Raw genomic sequence first — 22,215 nt, 5'->3', positions numbered from 1 at the left:
TGAGTCAGGGTCAGATAGCTAAAGGGCTGTAAAAATTTGAGGAACAAACTTACTTCTTGCTGGGACACTTATCATTTCATTGAGAGCATTCTAAACAAAGCAGGTTTCACAGGATTTTACATATTCTTTCTTAGGCCTGATCACCCGGGGAACCCGCCCTTTCCAGCACAGGGCTGTACCACCCTCTGTCTTTGTTTCAGGCTTAGGTGGAGCAAGGGAAGTAAGGCTGCCAGGAGATTAGGAGCTTTCTTGCAGACAGAATGAGGACTCAGGCTTTGTCAAAGCCGAGGGGTGAGGGTCCATCACCCCCTTTTGCTGTAGCCCCCAAAGTCCTTCCTTGGGGGCCTCCCACATGATCGTGCCTGTCTTAGATCATTCCCCCCTTGGGGAATCTTACCCGTCATTGGCTAACCGACCAAGCATTGGGGGCCAAGTAGGGTGAAGTAAAAGGAGCAGAGGGGGTGCTCCTGCTAGGGAGATAAGCTTTTGTCTCCTTGGTGGCTTACAGTCCAAAGGTCGCTCCCTCAGCCTTAGCCTTGGCGGGGGGTTACAGCTTCTGAAACCAGGCAGGGCGGTTCCCAACACCCTGACCAGGAATCAAATATGCAGCCTTTTGGTGTATGGGATGTAGCTCCAATCAGCTGATCCACTGAGCCAGGTGTAACCTACTCTTGACAGGATGCCTTTTCATCACAGGGTGCACTCACACACACACACACTCATCACAGAACAATTTAAACATGCTAATTCTACTGTGTACCTACCTCTTTTGGTATGGGAGAAAAGTGGAGTACTAAGGGAAACCCCACACAGACATGGGAAGAACATGCAAACTCCACACAGACAGTGGTTCCAGCCTGGAATCAATTTTTTTCTCACCAACATTATAACAAAATGATGTTGAATAAAATGATGCTATTCAAGGAACGGCTGTATTTTATATTTTATGTAAGCTACTTCAATTATTTTGGAAGTGGCTAATCAGTCAAATAATGCATATTGACCACATACTATGTGCTAAAAGGTGTATCAGTGCAAAGCTAATAGGAATCTCTTTTATGGAGGAGTTTATATTCAAGTGAGGATCCGCAGAAAAAAGATGAATAGAAAAGCTGTTAATAATAACATAAGTTGAAAATTTCTCCATGCCTTGATTCAGTCTTATACTTTTCTTTGCCTCACAATGCCAAGGACTGTACTGAGAATAATTAAGAATGCTAAACAGAATGAACTGAAATATAGGAGCAATTTATTTTATCTTTTAGCATTTTAATGGAGCAAAACTGGGGAAAAGCTGATTGATGGTTCAAGAGGCAGGGCAGTATTGCTACGTTAAGCAGAATATATGCACATATACCCACAACTGAGCCTTGAATAACACAAGTTTGAACTGCATGGTCAACTTATATGTAGATTTTTAAAATAAATACTGTTGGCTCTCTGTATCTGAGGGTTAGATTCAGCTAACCAGTGATCTAAAACAAAATCCACAGATGTGAAGGGCAGCCTGTATGCACTGTTCTACATTGTATTATGTAAGGGACTTGAACATCTGCAAATTTATGTAACCACAGCGAGTCCCAGAACCAATCCCTTACAGATACTGAGGGAGAGTCAACTGTAGTTAACTGTTTTTGGGAGTCAAAGTTTATACTCAGTTCTTCAACTGTTTGGGTATTCACAGTCCTTACCCCTATGTTCAACGGTCAATTGTATATCTTCACACACACACGTGAAGGATATTGAGGACATAAAGGAAAAGGGACTAATATTGGATAATATAATTATTATAAAACAGGAACTTTATTATTATTTTTTAATTTAAGATTGTATTTTCAGCTTTGGGTTAATTAACATTAAAAGGAAATATTTTTTCGTTTTTATTGAATTTATTGGGTTGACACTGGTTAACAAATTACACAGGTTTCTGGTGCATAATTCTACAATGCATTATCTGTATTGACTACATGTTAGGACACAAAACAAGTCTCAATAAATTTAATAAGACTGAAATCATATCAAGCATCTTCTCTGACCATAATGGTATGAAACTAGAAATCAAGCACAAGAAAAAAAAAAGGAAAACAGAAACATGGATGCCAAGTAACATGTTACTAAACAATGAATGGGTGAACAATGAGATCGAGGAAGAAGTTAAAAGATACCCTGAAACAAATGAGAATGAGAGCACAACAACCCAGAATCTGTGGGACACAGCAAAAGCAGTCTTAAGAGGGAAATTCAAGGGATCATAGGCCTATCTCAAGAAACAAGAAAAATCTAGAATAAACAAACTTGACACTTAAAGGAACTTGAAAAAAGCAATAAAGCCCAAAGTGAATAAAAGTAAAGAAATAATGAAGATCAGAGCCAAAATAAACCAAATAGACTCTAAAAACACAGTAAAAAAGATTAATGTAAGCAAGAGCTGATTCTTTGTAAAGATAAACAAGATTGACAAAGTTTTAACTGGACTCATCAAGAAAAAAAGAGAGGACCCAGATAAATTAAATCATAAATGAAAGAGAAGTAACACCTGACACCAAATAATTACAAAGGATTGTAAGAAAATACTATGAACAGGCTATGTATAAACAAATTGAGCAATCTGGACAAAATGAATAGATTCCTAGAACGGGGACTTTAAATACTTGTTCATTATTTATATCCCATTTTCCCCTCTATGTAACTCAATGCTCAATACAACTTCATTGAGTGAATGGGGAAAAAATGATCTGGAAGCATTTTAGGAAAAAAAGAATGCTCACTCTTGATAACTCTAGATAAAAGCTGAATACTAATCACATTAGGGCATGATACAGTCTTTTATTGTGTCATAGTGCTTTATTTGCATACAAATTATAGATGAAAAGCAGCGGGGCAGCATCTTTCCCTGAGTTATACCTAGTTAATTCAGAACCTTGCACATAATGCATGCTAATTAGATTTGGTTGTATTGATTAAAAAGTGAATTAAATGCCAATCTAAACATGTGTAACAACAATGAAAAGTTTAGTAATTAAAATGAGCTGACTTTTATTAAGTATGAGCCAGTTTTGAAATCCCAACTTTCAAAGTCTTATAAATAGTAAAAGTGACACTACTCTGGCACTAATTGGGTGTCCCAGGAGCATAGCTGCATTGTATGCCACTTACTTAGCTTTGTATATTAACCTCTTCCTCCTCTTAAGGAGACCGGAATGAAGGTGACTAGACCTGGCTTTTCTTTTCTCTTTTAAAGGTCATATCCTGTTAGCTGGCTAGATTATAAGAACCCTCTGTCTCAAAAAAATCTTCAGGGAAATTCATCCTTGCTAAAAAAACAGCCTTAACTCTTTCAGTGCAAGGACTGGTATTGTCAGTGAATGACCATCTAGAGCAGAAAGAGCTGAATGATTTCCAGCATCTAGCAATTTCCATACAGAATCACTGCCTTTTATCCCTTTCTCCTAGGAAGGGGCACAGTCGAGGACCCAAAAGTTGAAATTGGGTTGTTCCTACTTGGTTTCTCGAGTCCTGTTCAGTCAAGGTTACCTGTAAGCCTTTAGTAAGTCAGCAGATTCAACTTTCCCTTTTCTCTTTATCATCTCTTTCAGATTTTTCTGAGGAAGCTGAAGATAAGCCTCTCAGAAGAATGTGTTCCTTGTGGTTTTCCTTTACCTCACTGGCCTCTCTTTCGTGGTCTTTTTTTCCTGGCTCTTCCATATCTCCTTGGCCTCTAAATATTGTAGTAACCTGGGGCTTGCACTACTTTTCTGTTGGTACATAACAAGTTAACACAAGTTTAGTGATTCCAAACAAGACTTTATTTCAGAGTCTCTTTGGATTAAAAGCCTGGGCACAGCGTAACTGGGTCTTCTACAAGACTGCAGTGGTCACGGTGTCACATGGTGCTTGGGGTATCATTTGAGTGCTTGACTGCAGAAGGTTTATTTCCAAGCTTAACTCATGTTGTTGGCAGAATTTATTTTCTTGTGGCTATTGTATGGAGGTCTTTGCTTTCTTGTTGGTTGGAGGTTGGAGACATTACAAGATGCCAGGTACAGACTACCCTTAGTTCTTTGCCAAGTGTGTTCTTAACACAGGTGCTTGCTTCCCCGAAGTCAGCTAGTGAAGGAAAAACTCCAGCAAGATGGATGCTGTAGTCTTGTGTAATAATGTGATCACACAGTGTATTTCATATGTATCCTATCTGTTGGTCAGAACCCAGTTACAGGTCCTGCCTGTACAGTAGGGAATGTGATTTATACAAGGACATGACAACCAGGAGGCAGGAATAATGGAGCCACCAAGGAGTCTTATCTGTCCTAGGGTAGTCTTTTGCCCTATATCTTCTCTGTCTGCACTCAATTGTTGTATCTCATGGATTTAAATACTATCAATGAGTGGACAATGCTTCATTTTTATATTTAGAACTTGATATCCATATTTAAACTCCATACTAATACAGTCACTGAAATGTTTATATGTTCTACTTGGGTGTGTCTGATGGACATTTCCAAATTTACATATCAAAAGTCAATATAATTATTTACCCCAGTAATCTGCTTTTTTCATATTTTCCCAGTCCTGCTTAATGGCAGCCTTATCCTTTCAGTTGTTCAGATTACAAAGCTTTGTGTCATCCTTGACTGTTTTATTCTCTCATACCCAACATACAATTTATCAAACCTTTTTAAAAAATTACCATTTCTTGGTTACTATCTTTATATTCAGGTAGCACTAGGACCTGATTTAAAATATAGGTCACTTGGCAGCTCTCTGACAGTCATTCCAGTCCTAATGGGGAGTACACTCTATCTGCAATTTTTAGCAACTGGCTCAGAGCCTTCTTCTAACAGGATGAATCACATGGAAACCAAATACCACTGCTCTCTGATTTTGCTGTTGATCAAAACTTACATAGCTTTTCTTTACCATATACCAATTGCTTCCTATCAGATGTTGCCTTCTCACCAAACAAGGCTGCATTTGCTTTAATGAACCTCTTGGTACTTGTTTTACTCTAAGGACCTAGGTGTAACACATATAATGGTAGTCACTAGACTCCTCTGCTAACAGACAAGGTCTGTCCAGAAGTATCCAGCCATATGGTATGAAAGATAGATATCTATTGAACAAGATACAAGAAACATTGTACATAGGACAATGACACCTCAGTCCCTTCAAAGTAGGTATCTTGGGACCTCACACAGTTCTCCCAGCTGCTATCGGCTGTCTCATCATATTTTCTTGAATCTCTTCTACAGTCTGAAATCTCTCCCTTTCAAAGGTGATTTTTAGTTTTGGGAAAAGCCAGAAGTTGCAGGGTGCCAAATCTGGGCTGCAGGGGGACTGAGTCATCTGGGTGATTTGATGTTTCACCAAAAAACTGCACCAAACGTGATGGATGAGTGATCACATTGTCATGATATAGCTGCCAATTACCAGTTACCCATAGCTGCGAACTTATGAATCATCCTAATAGTTTCTGTGGAGGGATGTTGAAACTTAACACAAAATTTCATGCAGATTTGTTGCTCCATTCTCTCAGTTGTTTTGAATGTGACGGCCACACAGTACACATGTTCATTCAATGACATCTACCACCCTTACTGACTAGTACAGTGAAGTTGTCATTGTTCACACATGTGCATTCTAGGCCACTCTCCTTGGCTGCCAGGTTACATCCATGTTGCACAAACTGTTCTTGTTGTATTAATAGTGGCTGGACTTTTTCTGGGCAGGCTTCATACCTTCTGTGAAGTTTTCTCCTCTGTGGCATGTCTTTTCATCCTGTGTTTTTACCTTCCTTTTTCCCTATATCCTTAAAAACTGTTAAAATATGTTTCTAGATAGGTAAGGTATGGCTTTCCATCATTCATGTACACTTTGGTCTAACATAGTTAATAAATGTATTATTTTCTCTAGGTATATTTTTACTTTGTACCATTACTCTTATTACAAAATGAATTTTTTCTATCAGCAGGATTTGAGACATTCATATGCTTGTTAACTTGATTTAGGGCACAGACAGTAGAGGGGTGAACCTTGGCTAGAACCATCCCTATTGTAGCTTAGGCACAGGTGGAGGGTATCTCATGGAGGCAGTTGATAGGAAAAAAGTGATCTCATCTACACTGGTTGAGAAAAGTTTATAAACTCATTCTCTACCACTGTAGAAAAACTTGTAGCTCTGTCCTCCTCTTTTCACATGCTTGGAATTCTTCCCTTTCAACTTTGTTATGTGTTAAGTTTATTAAGCAAACATTATTTGTCATTTACCTTCATGTCTCAGTAATTTAACTCACACTTACCTTTTGCCTTTTTCTATTTTTTTTGAATTCTCACACTAATTTTCTGATTATATTTTTAGGAATCCAAATCTTGAAATTTTGGAAGAGAGCATTTGAACCTCACAATTTCTACCAGGTAATGAGAAAATATGAAAAAGGCCCATACTGACCAGATTAGAATTTCACTTTTGGATGATTTCCAGAATCCCTCCTTTTTTTATTAAAGAAAAAGAAAAAAAGTTGAAGTTCCAGTAGGAAATTTTGTAAGAAGTAAAATTGACAATGAGACCATTTTAAAAAGTTGTATGTACTCTTAAGCACTCTATTATTCAGAATTATCCCAGCAACAGAAAGAGTAAGATAGATACCAGGCTAAAGAGGGAAATGTTTCCAAAATAAGATACCTAATATCAGAAAATGTTTTACTTGATTAGACCTAAGGGTAGTCTTAACGTAAACAATTGAATGCAAAAGAGAATTGTGTATTATTGCTAGCAGAAATTTTGGAGATAAGGACTTGATGAAAGTACTACATGCATAGAAAAACCTTTTGATTTGGCCAGCTGTTACACCATGTGTTGTAAAATGTCATCCATCATTTCAGTGTTAAGATCGCCCCCTGGTGTGAATACAATCACACCATATGTTTATGAGAAATGTTTATGAGAAATTTAGACATCGTTTTTAGAATCTCATTTTGCTGTTAGTTGGTGATGGGCACTTTTTTTAATGCTATTTTGATTTGGTCAGTAAGGTGTGTGACTATCACCATAAGTAAGCAAAAATATAAGTAAAGTTTTTTTCTTGCCTTTATCCATTGGTATATCTGTAATCAGTGGTCAGCTTAAAAGTAGAATTTGGGAATACATAGTTTCGAATCTTTTTGTTTAAGTTAATAAGTAATATGTTACTTAGTACATGTGAAATTATATGCTGAGTTAAAATATTACAGGATAATCAGTTTGGTGGTAATAACTTTGTTAACTGTCAAATTGCTGTGAACAGTTTCTTTTTTGGTAAACTCATGGCACTTTAATAACTAAACATGAAAATTCAGATGTTACATTTTATTTTTTAAATATTCATGGTGCGAAAAAAGTAATTCAAGCTTTGACAATTTCTTACAACCTAGCAGCCCCCCCATAGCCACAGAACTTGCAAAAATAATGTGATCTCTTTTAATCATAAATAGAGTTCTTATCTACCCCTTAAAATGACCCCCACCTCCATAGATTCTCATTCAACACTGGCAGCAGAGTAACTATTTCGTAACTGTCATTTTTCCTTGCATTAAAGTTTTAGTTCTTTAGGAATCATTAAACTATCTTTACAAAGTAAAAGCATGCATAATATTTTAAACTATATTCCTGTAAATTTGATTATTGAAATTATATTTCCCTTTGTTGTCTCTTCTCCACACTGAATTATCTTGATAGTTTTAACTGTTTAGCATAGGTTCTAGGTTCTAAACGTGATCATTTGCTGGTTTATAATACTGAGTTGTTTGCAATAGACTGAATTTACTTCATTTTCTTCTGTATGCTCTTTCATTTAACTCTGAAGCCTCACATTAAGCACAATATTTATATTAAATCCCAGCTTGTGGAAAGAATATCTTCTAAAATGTAGAAAACAAACAAAAAATCGGAGCACTGCCATAGTAGACATGTTTGAATTCTCGTTCTCATAGTTACTAGCACCGTGACTGGACCAGTCACTGACCCTCTCAGACCTCCAGTCTCTTCTGTAAAATGGAAATGCAAATCCTACTTCACAGGATATTGTAAACTCATTCTTTGCGTTAATACATATTTAAGAGTTACTCTCGGTCAGATTTGGGGCTGCGTGCCCCATGGACATTTACTTTCACAACAATTCTGTGAACTACATGCTAGGATTTCTATTTTATTGATAAGCCTTAGAGAAACCTGGTAAGTGCAAAAGCCAAGATTCTAATCAAGGTCTTTCTAACATAAAGTAAACTCATAACCACTCTGCTATGTATTTGTTTTAATTATACTTACTCATTTCTGCTGCTTTGTTGTTTTCATTGTTCTGAAGGTCAAATAATTTCCCAATGCATAAACATAGAGAAACAAATCTTTTGAAAAAGTGGAGGTAGATCCTTTAATAAGGATGTTCTTTTCGTCCAGAAACCAGAGTGACTTTGGGTATTCATTCTATACAATTTCTTTATACCAGGCAGTACATTAAGAAATTCCTTGTTATTAGCATGGTTGAGATGGTAACAGCAGTGACAAGGACTATTGGGTTAGTGAACCCTAAGGCACCTTTATGTAAAATATAAAGGCAGGGTAATAAAAGGCTAATTATAGAAACTCTTGAATGCTACTAACCATTTCTATTGGTTTTCTCTGGACGTGGGGCCATACTCTCTTCCTATTTGCCTAGTATTTAATTACTTGCATTGACTCTGTGAACCCTGCATTATTTTCCTTATGATTTAAGATTTTTTCCTGCTATTTTAGATAATAGCTTTTATTCTTTAATTGCTATAGAGGCCAATGTAATAAGTTTCTCATTTTGCTAATGATTCATTTTGAAGTCTACTAAGTAACTCACCATGAAAACATGGTAGGATCAGGCCTGTTTTTTGCTTGTAATATCTGATGTTTCATATTATTCCCTTCGTCCTTGAGATTTGCTCTAGGAAGTAGGTTGTTTAACCATGATTCAAGAATACATTGAATGCCACTTGGTTCAGTGGCATCAGTTTCAATGGCTGAATGACTCTCTTCCTGTTGATTTTGTCTCCTGTTACTCTTGGATTAGGTGTATAGGCATAAATATGAACAAGTGTGTGTATGATTATATCTTACTTATGTAGCACCTTACCCCAAACACACACTATTCTTAGGAAAGTTGGCTCACTTATCATGATTGAATTAATGAATGAATAAAGCAATAAGAATCATCTTAGATTTCCTTCCTTATTGTTTGCCCCATCACGACACTTGTTCCCCATGCCTGCCCACGACACACAAACAGTATTTCTTTTTTTTACCGCAATATTTCTTGAATGTGTTCTTTAACTTACTTAATGTTTGTGGAATTAGTCCCTATTTTACCCAAATCCTCTGATTTTTTTGGGTTAGGCCTTCATTTTTCACTTGAACAATTGGAATAGTCCTTTAACTGAGTTCTCTCTCCAATGTTACCTCCATCCGATGGAGATGTTACCTCTCTCCAGTAAGTTTTTCTCAGTGGGACAGGATAATTTTCCTAAAGCTGAGAACTAATAACAACTTAAATCCATTCAGTGTCGTTTTTTGTTGAAAATGATCCTTTGGTTCTTGCTTACCTCTCTTATAATTTGCCTCACTACCATTGTCATCACTCTTTGCATCCTGTACTTTGTGCCACTGAAAAAAATTGTACATCCCAGAATGCTTTTTACTTTCCCTTCCTGTGCCTTTATGCACTAATGCTGTATGCCACTAGCACCCTTCTGCACATTTGGTGTGCTCCATTTTCTTTTAGGACAATCTTTACCAACCAAACTCCCACTCCACAAGGACACAGGCAGTCTGAGTTAGTGCTTCTTTAGTGGACCACTGCAAAACCCTGTGCTCAGTTATGTCACTGCAAAATTAGGTTTAAAGTGGGCCCATGAAGGCAAGTGTTATGTTATATTACTCTTTCTATCACAGTGCCAGACACAGAAAATGCTTGGGAAAACTTTATTTATGAAGCCCATGAAGAGGCTGAATGGGGTTAGAATTCCCGTGAAGCCCATGCCTCAATCAGGCTTTAAAACTTATAGATCAGAATGCCTGTTTCCTGTCAGCCATACTGGGCAGGATGGTGAGGCAACCATTAGTTGACATCATATGCTCTCTCATCTACACTGACTCTTACATTTACATTTTCATTTACATTGATTTTCCCAGTATTCATATACTCACTACCGCTCTGCAACAGATTCACTGTGATTCACTCAATGGTCATTTTCCTCTCCTTCTTACTTGAGAAGTCCTGATATTGTTGCAGGCAAAGAAAAGAGAGAGAAAGAGAAAGCAAAAGAGAAAACATAAGCCCCCCATTTTCTCATCCTTCTTGTTGTTAGGGGAGACAATTTACCATAATTATGTCCAGTAAAAGATAAGGAGAAACCTGATAGACTGTCTGGGAAGGTTTTGCTTTCTTGATATAGATGTCGCCTTATCTTCCTTCCGGTCCTTTCTCATTCTTGAAACTCACACGTGGTGGCTGGAACTGGGGCAGCTACTTTGCAACATTAAAAGGCTAGGATGTTAACTGAGAGTTTAGTGATGATATCCTTGAACTTCCAAATTGATAACCAGTAATTTCCTTTCTTTAGACTTCTCTTTACATGAGAAAAATTTATCATGTTGTGTTTAAGCCATTGTTATTTGGATATTCTGTTTCATTGACTTAGTTTTCTAATTATTACTTGTTAGTATGACAGTTAAAATGAATTCATTAGAAGTGTAACTCTCTGAGATCTCTACCTGCATTTTATGTTTGTTGACAACCATGTATTTAGACCTGCTGTCACCATGTACTATCCTAGGTCCTAAGATACAGGGACTGGAACACTATTCCTATGTAGATGGCTTACAATCTCATGTCGGGGGGTATAGAAACATAAAATTAAGTACAACGTACAATACAAAGTAAGATATATAAGCAACATTCCAGTGTATGCAGATAATCTAAGGGTAAGCAGAAAAGAGTATTTGCAATTCAATTAAGCTCTCTTAAAATACTAAAATTTTTGAAATCAGAGACATAAGTCTCTCGTTTGGAATTTCAGGCACTCTTGATCCTTGTGCCTTTTCAGTGACACAGTGTAGGTGGTCCCTTACTTTTATGTGTCAGCCTTTGCTGCCTCTTAGTAATAATTAAAATGAACAGCCTAGGATACCAGAGATAGAATCCACACTTTGAACTGCTGACAGGCTATCTTTGAAAAGACAAATTGGTGAAAAGCAATCTGTGGAGAAGGAGGGGCAAGAAATGACACAGGAAGTTGCTAAGTATTCTGTTGACACACAGAGTAAAGCAGGAAGCCAAGAGCTGTGACCAGAAAGGCAGTAAACAAGAAACTGCCGCTCAGTGGTTGAAAAGCAAGTTAGTGGAGAGAGACATGAAAACATCAGGCAGCCCGCGGCCCTGAAACAAACTCACAATGAATGAGAGAGGGAACAAAGCTCTTGAAGAGAGCACAGAAATAGGCTGCTCTACTCCTGCACTTTTGACAGCGTCTGTGGGGAAAGCCAGAAGCAGACCATAATAAGGACACTATCTATAAAATCATAGAGACTTAAGGGAGTTAAAATGAGAAAGTGGTCTCAAAATAAAGCATAAAAATTCTAATCGGTTGATGTTTTAAAAAGGCACTAAATACTCTAGGAATTTGATTGAAAAAGAGGGTCCAGGAACATTGGCATTGCTTTCAGTACTTGATCTTGTGATATTTTGGGTACAGATTTTGAAATGGAAAAAAAAAAGGAAAGGAAAAGTCAACATGGAATAAAATTGCATGGGACTGGGCCAGATGCCATTCAGAATTGTCAGTACTTGGGATAAAGAGTAGAAGGAAATTTGAGCATATTACCATTTCTTCTAAGTGTGACACATAGGGTTTTCCCAGATGAAATGAAAGGAAAGCTGCCAGCGATCCAGGTTTGAATGATAAGGGCTTAATGTCTCCAGGACGCCAAAAACTTTGAGGGAAGCTATGAATACCAGTAAGGCATCAATACATGTTTGCGTGATCACAAAATACTCCCTACTTTCACTCTATGCAGGAATAATGAACTGAGATATCCTTTAATGTATGACCGCTGAGGTCTGATAGAGAATTATAGATACTCTTCTATGACATAGGTCCAATTTTCATGATAAAACAGAGAGCAACTAACATAGATAACAGGTGTTTTGGCTTCTATGACCATATTCCATTTACACTCTTCATCTGCTGAGGAATGCTGATTAACTCACCTAACTAAATTTGACTTGAATGGTTTTCTGAAATAAATATTATATTGTTTGCATTTTTACATATTTTCTATCTATGTTAGATCATGTATAATATTACAATGTATAATATAGTATTGTAAATTATTTAAATTATTTTCAATGTAAGGCACATAAGTAGTTCATTCATGATTTTTTACTTTGCAAATGCTACCTCCAAGGCAGCATAATTATTCTGAATCGTGTCAAATGCCGTAAAATAGGGATGTGACCTAATACGGTGTGGTACCTTAGTACTTGTTGTTAATTTGCCCCAGAACTCGTGATAAGCGCCTAAATGAAGAGTATCCAATGATGAAGCATTTTCTCTTTTGGGGGGTGGGGTGGGGGGTAGGGAGCATCATGACTCATACAAGTTCTATCAAGTGCTGACTCCCAAGCCAGCACCGAGTGCTGAAACATTTTTTCTGGTCAAAATGTGACCAGTACAGGGTTTGCCGAGTTCTGAAGCTGATGAGTGCTGAGGTGTGACTCCACCTTTTAACTTTCCTTCATAATTTGATGCTGATCTAGTATGTATAAATTTATCTAAATTTTTTGAAACAATTTTTCGTGTAGTTGGCAGGCTGCTTTGCTTCATCTGTGAAACATAGTAATATACTTTCAAAGAGGGTAATGTTTTCTAGATTTATTTTCTAGCCATCTAGGATTTTCCTGTGTTTACACTATTCATGTAATCTTTGTAATATTTCAGCCTCAGAATGAGGAGTACTGACCTCCTTTACCTTTCTTCATTTATAAATAATAATAATGGTTTATTATTATTAATGTTCTTCTCCATACATTACCTTGTTACTTGGTATTTCTGAAATTTGACAACAAACAGCATGAGGCAGTATAAGAATACATAAAACAGAATGTTACAAAAAAAAACCCTTTTGGGGTATTTAATTGTCATTATTTTTTCTAAGAGCCCCATCTCATCCTTGTGATGAATTGTATTCCCAAAATCATACATTCTTGATTTTCATTAACAAATGTATGGTTATAGTGAACAATTAATATTTGATGAATATGACTTGATGATTACATTAGAGATCCAAAGAGATTAGGGGCACATAATAATCAAGAATTAGTTATGCATTTGCAAAGGAATTTGATTTAAAGTGGTGCTTTTCAATTTTCCAATATCCTCATAAGATTATTTATACAGGAAGAGGTTTTTTTGCTAATAGTTTTCATATATAGAGAAGCCAAGTTAATTGCTTAATAATTTATATGTGTACTTCTATGTTTGGATTATATTTCATTTTTATGTTACACAGGGTCCCCCAGGTGAGTCCCATGCATAGCAGTATACGAGAACATTAAAAAATATTCAATAATATTGTGCACAGTGACAATTTTTATGATGAGATGATTCATGGAAATGGGTTTAAGGTTCTGTGTTGAATTCAAATTAAATATAATTGCAGAGTCTGTGCTGTGGGATGAATGTTTGTTTCCTTAAAGTTCATGTGTTAAAATCCTGACCTCCAATGTGATTTATTAGGAGGTGGGGCTTAACTTTAGTGGAGGTCATGATGTTGGAACTCCCATAATGAAATTCTTATTAGAAAAATTATAACTACAATCAGTATAAGAAGAGGATGAGACTAGAGTTCTGTGTGAGGACACAATGAGATAGGAAACACAGCGAGCCAGGAAGAGGGCTTTCACTAAGAGCCAGTTCTGTCAGCACTTTGGTCTCAGGTTTTCAGCCTCCAGAACTCTGAAATAGATTTCTGTTGTTTAAGCAACAAAGTCTATGGTGTTTTGTTGTAGTGGGCTGAGCAGATTAATGCAGTATGAATTAGAAGCCAGGAACAATTTGAAAAACTTCAGATCTGTTTGTAAGGTTGGTTACTAAACTCACAACCACTTTCAAGTACCACCTTCAGTAAAGCTGGTAACCAAATAATTGGTGGTAGGCATTACTGAAAATATGATCTGTTAAGAAATAAAATGTTTCGGAAAATGTAGTGCAGATATTTTTTACAACTAAATTTTAGTATGGTAAAAACATGGTTAAATAGAATGCCTAGAGAACAGTTTTCTAATTAATTGGATCTTTGATCAGAGTTGAGCTGAATTTCCTTTGTGATTCAATCATTGTTGAAAATGTTCTTCAAGTAATGCTGTCCTTCTTTCCCTTAATATCAATCATAAGTGAATCTTTTGTACATTTGAAAATTTCTACTCTGAAGCAGATTTCTCATTCTATAGTATTATAAAGGGATTAAGATGAAAATGTGCATTTATTTGCAATAGAATTCTTTAATATCATTTTTTGCATGTGTGTCACTTGCCATTCTGTGTCATTAATGGAATATAGAAAATTCTAGATAACCAAAGTTTTCAATTCATATTTTACTGGAAAAAAAACTACAGGTGTATTTCAAATCTCACTTGTTAAATGTATTTTTCAGTAGTTCAATTTACAATGAAGAAATTGACAATTTCATCATAGTACTCATTAGTCTGGGGAAAGTATGTAAAACAGAATTTAAGAAATTGACACAGGCTAAAATAAACCATATGATTTTACTTATATATGGAAGCTAAATGAACAAAATAAAACAAAATAGAAACAGACTCATAGTTGCACAGCATAGACTCACAGCTGTCAGAGGGGAGAGGTTTTGGGGCCTAGGTGAAAAAGGTGAAGGTATGAAACAGTACAGATTCGTACTTGCAGAATAGCCACAGAGATGCAGTAACGTTGAGATAATGGAGTATGAGACCAGGTGGGTGCCTGAGGCAGCAGAAAGATCACTCTGTCGAGTTCATAGTTTCTAGCCACTTTGATGTGCTTCTAAAACTGGTACAAAATGGTATTGAATGTAAACTGTGGTTGAGAAAAAAAGATGTATTTGTGTATCTCAAAACAGCTACTTCATTTTTTTTATGATTGTAAAAGCAATCCATTTTCATCATAGGATGTTTACAAAGTTGAGGATCATGTGTTTGCTAATTTTGCTGTAATAAACAATGCTGCATCAAAGAACTTTGTACATACCATTGTGTCTGTGCGCAGACATACCTTAAAGTAGAAATTACATGCATTTGTAATTTTGATAGATGCTTCCAAATTTTCCTGTAAGTTATACTGTCATACACATTTCCACTAGCAATATGTGAGAACACCCATTTCCTAACATCATCCTCCTTCAACGCAGTGCGTTTCTAATTTCTGGAGTCTTTACCAATCTCTTGAGGGGGGAAACAGATGTTTTCATTATACTCTTGACTTTATTTCTCTTATTATGATTGAGAATTTGTTCACGTTTAAGAATAATTCGTATTTTCATTTTGATGAATTAATAGTTTATATACTTGCCCATTTTTGAAGGATTTTTAAAAAGGATCTGGAGATTTGTACATTGCTTGTAATATTAGTCGCCATTACTTTTTTTGAAATTTGCTTGTCTTTTGATATTATATACCTGTAGGATTTTGCCATTCATTACTTTTTAATTTAAAAGTCTATGTTTAGTGGACAGAATCCTTCTAAGTGAGATTATTTAAATTTTTCGTGGCTTCTTTTAGTAACTTTATGGACATTTATTTTATAGACTTAAGTCTTTGAGTTATTGAGAATTTATACTGTTGAACTAATGAGGCAGAGTCATAATCAAGGTGAAAAAGAAAAGGGTTGGAAGAAAAGTTAGAGTAAAATACTTGTGAAAGAAAGATGGGTGAAAGCATGCAGGTTGGCAACCTAGTTGTCCTGACATCTTTCATTTAAAAATTCCATCTTTTCACATGAATTTGCAGTGCCACCTTTGTCATATATATAGCTTCCAAACAGATAATTTATTTTCAGACTTTTTTATGCTTTTGACGTTATATGTATTCATGCTTAGCACTACACTGATTTAGTTATTGTAGCTGAAAACATTTTAATGTTTGAGAAACTGCTATTCACATATTTTTTCTTGTCTTTTAAAATAAATTTCCCAGATTCTTTCTTGTTAGTTTTACCATCTGAACTCTAGAAGTAGCATATCTAACTCTCTAAAACAAAACAAAACTTTTTGGCATTTTATAATTGAGATCATATTACATTGTAGTTTGACTTAGAAATAATGATGTTTATGATACGGAGTACCCCAGAATATGTGTATATCTTTGCATATTTTGTTTTCAATCATTTTAATATTTTCTTCATAAACAAGTCACATATTCTTTGTGAGGAAATTTTTCTTGTCCATTAATTGTTTTTTCTAGATTTCTTATGCATTTTACTTCAGTTATTCTCCCAACTTTTTGTCACCTTCCCTGTGACCTTGCTTGTCAGACTACAGTTTATAGCTACATAATTCTGCCCCTCTTTTGAACTGGATTTTTTTTTCATACTGAAAATATTTTCATGGAATTCCAATTTGCCAACCAAACAACGTATCTTTACCATTCAGCATTATTTTGGTGCACACTTCTCTCATTTTTCTTAAACTGTTATCTATAATGATGACTATCAACATGGACAGAAGTTTCTCACAATTTACTTATTTTATCACTTTTCATACAGTTTCTCTTCCAAGACTGTTAAATTCACATGATTATGAAGTAACATAATCATCTCATAGTTATCAGTTCTCATCAGTTTTTCTGTATCTTCCTCTACTTTACCCTGCTCTTCATAATTTGATGAGCTTTATTACTTCTTTCTTGAATCTTTCCATTATGTTTAGTGTTTTTGAGTGTTTCTCCTGAATCTTAGTGCAAAACGTATATAATTTCTAGTATTCTGTATTTTGACTCCACTCTTTCTTTACTCTCTTACGCAGCTTCAGCTTTTCTTATGAATTCTTTTTATTTAAGAATATGCCTCCCACTGCCCAGAGAAACAGTGGGAGCCGTGTGTTAAAGATGGTAGAAACTCTTTGGCCAAAGCTCCAAAATTTCTGCAGAGAAGACCATCCCCTCTATCCTACACCCTTACTAAGCTTTCCATGAGCAAGTAATAAACATTTTGTGTTAAACCACTTAGATGCCAAGGTTTTCCTGTTATAGCAGCTAGCGTTACTTTAACAAATACCATTGTCTTTTGAACATTTCCTTTTAAATGTATCTTAGGCACTTCACACTCATTATGTCCAGAATATATTTGTTTTATCTTCTGCCTACCCTGATTTCTGGAAAGGAAGCATTCACCTGTTTCCTCTCTACTACTGTTCTGGATACCAAATGTGTGGGCTATTTTTTCCGAGCACAATTTACTTTTTCAACACAAACTCAGTGGCCTGTAGTTCAATTCAATTCTGAAACTAACCAGAGTTAGCATAGACCCCATAGGCTAAAGATTCAGTCCCACAAGACTGTCCCCCAATTCAGAAGTTGATTAATAGCCAGATGAATAGACAGAAAGGGCAATACAGGGAGAGGTCCAGAAGGGTGTAGCTGCCGTTCCCGTGGACTTTGGGTGTACCACCCTCTGGACAGGTAGATGTGCTCACCAACCTGGACAATCTCCAAACTTTTTACTTTTGAGATCTTTATGGAGGGTTTATCATGTAGGTGTGATCCATTATTAACTCAGCTTCATTCCCTCTCTCTTTTCCAGAGAATGGGGGGTTGGTGTGAAGTTCCAAGACTAATCTAACTTGGTCTTGTGACCCCCTCCCATCCAAGAGCCCACTAAAAGTCAACTTACTAGAACCAAAGATGTTTCTTTCAATCATTCCAAGGGGTTTATTAGGAACTCTGTGTTAGGAATTAAGATCAAAGACCAAATATTAACAGGAACCAGGGGTAGAGACCAATATACATATTATTTCACACCAGATCTTTCTCCTTTTTTTCTTCCTATTAATAAAAATTGTGTACTACCAGTCACTTAGACTAACAAAATTAGGCACTTTGACATATTTCTTATCTCCTTCACCCACCTGCTTCCCATTTCCTAGAAAATCATCCTCTCCATTTTCCTAGCATCTCTATTTCGGCTTTCATTACGTCTTAATAGGACTGTTGTCATAAACATTTTATTCCATTCTTTTCCAAGCTTTTCTCATGCAACTGATTATATTCTTGTTTCTGATATGCCATTACTTTTTACCCAAGTTCAAATTAAATTCTTTTATCTGTGATCTGCCTTCCAACTTAATTTTGCTGTCTTACTTCATACAGCTCCCCTATTGGACAGTATAGTGTGTGAACTAAAGTAAGTACTTGCAGTTCCTTTGCTCACTCTTTATTTTCCTACCTCCTGTTGTTCTCTTTACTTGGAGTATCTTGCCTCTCCATCTCAGAAAATCTGAATCCTCCATAACTTTAAAGTTTAGTTCAAATGTTATTTCTATCAAAAAGCTTCTTTGATCCCCATCTTTAATAATTTATTCATCCTCCAAAGCATGGCATGTCATTTATAACACATTGTTTTCTTACAGTTATTGTGTGTCTTACCTCCTCCAGTGAAGAAAGAGCTTTACGATGACACTCTTCCCTTAAACAATTTTGAATAGTATTTTACCTGGAAATAAAGTGAACATGCAAATATATGTGTCGGTAAATTTTTTGCAAAAGAGTTAAAAGTGGGGGCATGTTGTAGTAGAAAATAGATCTTCAAAGGATTTGTAAATAGCTTATTCACAGACACCAGGACATACACTTACTCCATGGTCACCAAATGATTATTATGAAGTGAGAAACATTGTTACTTCATAATGTTCAAAAAATGAATCGTAATTCTTGACATATTTTTCGATTTAAAACAAGATGTGTCTTGGCAATATGTTACACATCATGAAAAATAAATAATATCCTCTTCAGAGGGGAAAAAAGTAGTGATGAAATGATCCTTTGATGTTCCCCAAGGAATGCTGTATCCATTTTGATGGGCAGAAAGACAGTAATCCCAAGCACATGCTCGGAATACTGCTGATGTCCTCGTATTTCAGACTGTTGCTTGGGGAAGGAGCGATAGTTCAGATATAAGATATATGGACACAACATTGCAAAAATGTTGAGAAGCATAGATACATGTAAACACAATTTTTCCCCTCATGTACAGAGAATTAATTTTCTCTGATGTCAATCTATTCAAGACCTCTCTTTTTATTTTTGCACAAATACTTCTTTTACTTGATTTCTCCTCTCCACTGATCTTCCTCTCCACTCATACTCATGTTAGATTTTGAGTTAAATGTACACTTGAAAATTTTATAATGTTACTCTGTATATGTATGTGTCAGTAAGTTTGTAGTTTATGTAAAGGACTTTGAATCACTTCATTCTTTTTAATAGGTTTCAACTAAATACTATTTTTCTTATGATTTATTAATTGTAGTCTGTGCATCTAATTTTATTTTTCTGATTGTTGCCTTGACTTCCATCTCATTCATATACCTCATTTTACTCATCTTATCTCTTATGATTAACAGAGGAGAGTTTTGTATGTCATAGGTACATACAGTTTCACTAAGTCTTTTCTGGTTGCTTTGTAGAATCAGTTTACAGTCCTAGAAGCAAAACCTGGCATCTTAATTTCACCTACTGTGTTCTCTCTCTCTCTCTCTCTCTCTCACTGCAGTTTCTCTGGAGAATCTAATACACAGATCTTGCATATATTTGGATAATTTATATGTAAATTTTGGGGTACTGTTTCAAATGGGGTACTCTTTAAAATTTCATTGATTCTATTCACTCTTTCATATTAAACTTTGTCCTTAAACCTTGCTAAACTCAGCAGTATTAGGATTCTTGTAGTTAGGTTCTTTGGGGTTTCTTCCACAGACACTCATGTATTGGTGAATGGAGGCAGTTTTATTTATCCCTTTCCAATTAATTGTATGCCTTTTACTTCTTTTTTTTTTTTTGGCATATTGCAATTGGGCAGGACTTCAATCAGCAAAGAATAGGAGTGGTGAGAGAAGATATACTTGTCTTTTTCCTCATTTTAGGAACAAAAATTCAGTCTTTCATAATTTTGTACTGTTAAGTGAAAGTTTTCATATGTTTGTTTCATTAAATTAAGGAAGTTCCTGTCTTTTCCTAGTTTGCTTAATTTTTTTTTAAAAATTATGGATGGGTATTGAATTTCATTGAATTTTTTTTATATTTATTGAGGTAATTATATTTTTTTACATATTTAGTCTACTAACATGATAAATTACAGTGATCCATATTTGAGTATTGAATTAACCTGAAATTAATGGAATGAACTTTATTTACTTGTAATGTGTTACCCATTTTATATATCACTGGATTTGATTTACAAATACCTGTTAATCATTTTCCCGTCTATACTTATGAGAGAGATCTGTCTAGAATTGTATTTTCTTGAAATATATTTGTCTTATTTTCGTGTTAGGATAATGCTGTCCTCATAAATTAAACTAGAACTTTTTTTCATATTCTGAAAGATATGGTGTATAATTGCTTTTATTTCTTCTTTGAATGTTTGGAAGAATATATCATTGGAAATTTCTAGGCCTAAAGTTTTCGTTTTGGAAGTTTTATTCCCTATAAATTTGTTCACTAAACATAGGATTATTTGGGTTATCTGTTTTGCATTCAGTGAGTTTTGAGTTTGAGTATTTTAAGGAATTGGTTAATTTCATTGGAGTTGTTGAATTTCTGGGTATAGAGTTTTGTAATGTTTCCTTATTGTCTTTGAATGGCCTGTTGTATCAGTACTGATGTCCCCATTTTCATTCGTGATGCTGGTAATTTGAGTCTTCTCTCTTTTTTCTTTGTCAAACTTGCTATAGGTTTTTCTATTTTATTATATTTCCTAAGAACCTGTGGTTTGTTCTTTATTTTTTTATTGTTTTCTGCTTTACTTTTATTGGATTTTGCTTTAATCCTCATACTTTCATTTCTTCTGGCTTTATATTTAATTTTCTCCTCTTTAGTTTCTTAAGGTAGAAACTTAGGTTGCTGATTGTATATATATATATTTTTTGTAAGCATTTAATGCTTTAAATTTCCCTCTGGTCCCCGCTTTAGCCGTGTCTCATATATTTTCATATGCCTATTTTTATTATGTTTTAGTCCATCATTTAAAAAAATTCTCTTGAGAATTCCTTTTTTGGTTTATTAATTATTATAAATGTGTTGTTTCAATTCCAAATATTTGGGGATTTTCTAGGTATCTTTCTGTTACAAGGGTTAAGTTTGATTCCTTTGTGGTCTGTAAATGTACTTTGTTTTATTCCTATTTTTAAAACATTTGTTCAAGTTTAATATATGGAATATGATATTTTTAATGTTTCAAGTGCTCTTGAGAAAAATGTGTAATCTATTTTTTGTGAATTATTTTATACATATCTATTAGGGCTGAGTGGTTTATAGTGCTTTTAAAGTTATTTATATACTTAAAGATTTCCTGGTTAATTATTTTCTGTATTACTGAGAGAAGAGTGTTGCAGTTTCCAAGCATAATTATGAATTTTTAATATTTTCCTTTCAGGTTTATTAGTCTGTATTTTACATATTTTGAAATTTTCTTGTTTGGTTCATGTACATTTAGAATTGTTTCATCTTCTCAGAGAATTGATAATTATGGGATGTTTCTCCTCATATCAGATAATTTCCCTAGTCCTTAAGACTATGTTGAAATTAAAAAGGCTACAACAGCTTCTTTTATATTTTGTTTTCATGGTACACCTTTCCCCATCATTTTAGTTTTAGACTATCTAAGACTTAATTTTTAAATTGGCTTTCTTGTGGATAACATACAGTTAACTGGGTTTAGCTTTTTCTCCCCAATCTGATAATACCCATCATTTTACTGCTTTTTAAAAACCATTCATATTTCAAGTGATTTTATATATAGTTGAATCAAAATCTACCATCATGCTAGCTGTTTTCTAATTATTATATTTGGTCTTTGTTTGATTTTTATCTCTTATTGATTATCTACCCTTCTCCTCCTTCCTCTCCTTTCCTTTCTCTGTTACATTTTTTGTCTTAGTATTTATAATATACACTT

General features: G+C 35.1%; 1 protein-coding gene across 1 annotated transcript in view; it reads left to right on the top strand.

Annotated features, from left to right (window-relative positions):
- The first annotated feature begins 6,349 nt into the window (after positions 1–6,349).
- The window catches only part of LOC114493439 (cytochrome c oxidase subunit 7B2, mitochondrial), a 62,529-nt gene continuing 46,663 nt past the window's right edge, over positions 6,350–22,215 (top strand). Inside the window, 1 exon segment of the mRNA XM_028508317.2 lies at positions 6,350–6,411. The gene's annotated coding sequence lies outside the window, so the exon portion shown is untranslated.

Source organism: Phyllostomus discolor, chromosome 1 (genome assembly GCF_004126475.2).
Source record: "Phyllostomus discolor isolate MPI-MPIP mPhyDis1 chromosome 1, mPhyDis1.pri.v3, whole genome shotgun sequence".
NCBI classification, from domain to species: Eukaryota; Metazoa; Chordata; class Mammalia; order Chiroptera; family Phyllostomidae; genus Phyllostomus; species Phyllostomus discolor.
Note: the sequence above shows the minus strand (reverse complement) of the source record. Positions and strands in the feature narration are given on the sequence as shown.